Source organism: Pinus tabuliformis, chromosome 3_2, assembly GCF_031772625.1.
Source record: "Pinus tabuliformis cultivar Carrire ecotype Pingquan chromosome 3_2, CPIR1, whole genome shotgun sequence".
Taxonomy (NCBI): Eukaryota; Viridiplantae; Streptophyta; class Pinopsida; order Pinales; family Pinaceae; genus Pinus; species Pinus tabuliformis.
Window position 1 is genome coordinate 541,853,499 of NC_142302.1, and position 3,244 is coordinate 541,856,742.

Genomic DNA, 3,244 nt, shown 5'->3' on the forward strand with positions numbered 1-3,244 from the left:
ATATTTCTTTCTATTTCTTCATTTTGGTAGTGTCAAAGATGTGTGGCAGTGCCAAATATGTCTGGTAGTATGTGTTTTGATATTGAAATCCTTACTATGGTTCAAGCCTTGATTCATGCAATAATAGTAATAAAGTTATTCAGATAGTGCATAATATCTCAAAATTTTATAAAACATATCTTCTCAAAACTTGTGAATGTGCGTGCCTCTAAAAATGAACAAAGTGAAAAATAATGAAAATGATTAACCTTGTGTAGAGGTGGAGTTTACCACACAACTACTTCAAATAAATATTTGTCTCATTAATTGTTGTATGATTGAGAAACTAGATAGAAAGGATGATCAAATTGAGTGGATTCATTGTTTTGATTGAATCTAAAATTCAACAAAAGTGGTTGATGATGCTTTTAAACAAGTGTCATCTCAAACTTATTATAAAATATCTTTCACCATTTTTCCCCAATAATATGATGGAATTTTTGTTATTAAAACATTATCTTGTTTTAAGTAGGGCCATATAGTTAAATGTATAGGTATTAACATATGCATGTTATTAGGAATATTTCACAACACAAAACTAGAAGCATTGTCACTCCTCTCAATGATGTTAGAATATTTTAGAACCACGAAATGAGGAACTGTCACGCCTTCTGTTAGTTCCAATTTCCAACCAATGTCCAAGGATTTTCAAGAATTTTAGTAACCCATGAATATAACTTCAATGCATGTAATAGATCCACAATCATTGCGTTTGATTGACATTTGACTGTGTTTTTAAGTGGCTCAAACTCAAGAGCATAAATAAAATATTCCATGCACAGTTCATAAAAGTTAACAAGTTTTCTTAAATTTCCTAGAAGATTATATTGATTCACAAGTGCTTGTTCCTTTCCATCGAGAAAAGGAAGTAGGACATGATAATGCTTAGATTTCATGGTCACCACTTTTGGTTTCTCCTTCCTTCGCATGGAAAGGTACTTTTAGCTTGTGCTTCAATAGTTTTCTTACCTTTGTTTTGGGAGGTGTGACTGCTGCAACACATACAAAGATCCACTAAAGCACCCATTATCATTAGATAGATAATCAAAATTAAAGCACAAACATCTTATTAATGTTTTAATTTTGGTTAAAACAAACTACGAGCTAAAGGGGCTTTAATGATTCATAAAACAAAATCAAGGATGAAAACACCATGCTACCTAAGAAGAATGGAAAGATAAATCATATAACAAAAGGCTCCAAATAATGTTCCAACTGAATTCAGGGCAAACCATCAGGGTGGAGGGAAAATACTCGATAACTCCCCTAGGTCATGGGTTCAATTCCTACAAACTACCTAATAAATGTAGTAAACATCTCATGGGCACGTCTGAGACATCCGATGCTTGTCTACATAGGATCCATTGTGGAGCTAGTGGGAGATGACTCCAAAACCTCTAAAAATCGACCCTCCATCGATACAAAACCCATGGAAATCCATGGAGAAGTTTCTTTGATTCAAGCCCCAATAGATGATAGCCTCCAGGGGAAATGTTCTGAGAACTTGAATGCAAGCACAAAGACATCGTCATCGTCTTCGTCAACTGCTCCTGAAAAAGTTGGTTGTCATATTTGTCTTCGTAGGATATTTTTGAGAAAATCTTATTGTTGAACAAGCTTAAAGCTGAAGCTCCCATGTTTTTTTCCAAAGAACAAGTTGTCATTCATGTTGTAGGATTGCGTCTTCCAAGCTTTGTCGAACATCCACTACTAGAGCAGTTTTTTGAGTAGATCTTGGAGTTTGAGCCAGAGAGCATAGCTGCCCCCTCTCATTCGTCGAACACCATTCTCACCGAGGAATTAAAACAAAAGGGTCATGAAGTAGGTTGAATTCTATTTTAATGATGCAAATCTACCCACTAACAAATATTTTATGAACTTTGTGAAGAAGGATCTGGAAGGATTTGTTCCTACTCTAGTTGTGGTATCTTTCAACAAAGTAAAAAGCCTTGTTAGCAATTATTCATTAATGGCAGCTACTTCGAGGAAATATTTGTAACTGGTTGTAAGTGAATATGGGAAGAAAGTGAGGAAACTTCCCCCGTCAAAAAATACGGACATTGAGGAGTAGGTGCATTCTTGTACTTTTGTTGCAGGAAATATGCCAAATGATTACTCTATTCAAAATCTGGAGAAACATTTTGGTGTTGTTGGCAATGTAAAACTTGTGCATGTTTTCCAACCTCAAAGATACGATTTGGGCCAAGTTTCAATGAAGTCACATAGAAATGATATGCTTTTTAGCAGCAAGAATGCATGCACTTATGGAGTATGAGACTGTTGAACAAGATGAGAAATTTGATGCAAGTCTAAATGATGGAGGAAACTGGACAAGTGGTATTCAAGTGTAGCTTCTCTTAAAGCAAATGGGTAAGTATGGACACAAAACAAAGGGATGATAATTGGATAAAGATGATGTACATGGTGAAGAGGAAGATGCAAACAACACATCTAATATAGGAAATGATAAGAAATAGAAAGTTAATACACATCATTTGGACTGTCATTATGAGGTTGAGGGAGACACACATCACCCAAATGAAATAAATGGAGGAAGAAAAGGCATGGGACAGGGATGAGGGAAGACTCGTGGGTGTTGGAAGTATCATGGTAATGGGGGTGGCCATCTAGTTGGTACAACATCAATTAACAGTTCTAGTAGCAGTAAATTTGTGGTCAAGAAACCTCTGGGACCAATAATGCCAGATGGAACACGAGGCTTTACCATGGGTCGTGGTAGGCCATTAGCTGATAGTAATGTTTAGAACCATTTTTCATAGATGATCTCCTTGGGACACGGAAATCTGTGATTTCTCTATTGTGAACTACTTTTATTTTTTGCACCTTAGAGATGCTACTGAGTTTCTAGTTTACAAGGAAACAATTAACGATATTCCATAAACCCTTGTGTTATGTAACTAAAAAACATAGTATTGAAACTATGGTATGAATATTAGAATCAGTACATGTGTAATGCGAATGGGTATGGCATTTGAATAACTAGGCCAAATGCTACAGAAAATTGAGACTCTTATTAGAGGTAGAGGAGGTTGAGTGATTTGAACAATTCCAAGGTATATTTATCCTTTGGGGCCTAATTACAGAGTAGGAGGAAATTACTAAGGCTTGGTAGAGGGAATCGACCTATTGTTCTTGGGTAGGAGGAGGAAATGATTAGGGCTTAGCAGCGGGGATTGACGTATTG

General features: G+C 35.9%; 1 pseudogene; it reads left to right on the forward strand.

The window, feature by feature from the left end:
• Window positions 1–1,468: 1,468 nt before the first annotated feature.
• LOC149181644 (la-related protein 6B-like) lies at window positions 1,469–2,804 on the forward strand (annotated as a pseudogene).
• The last annotated feature ends 440 nt before the right edge of the window (window positions 2,805–3,244 follow it).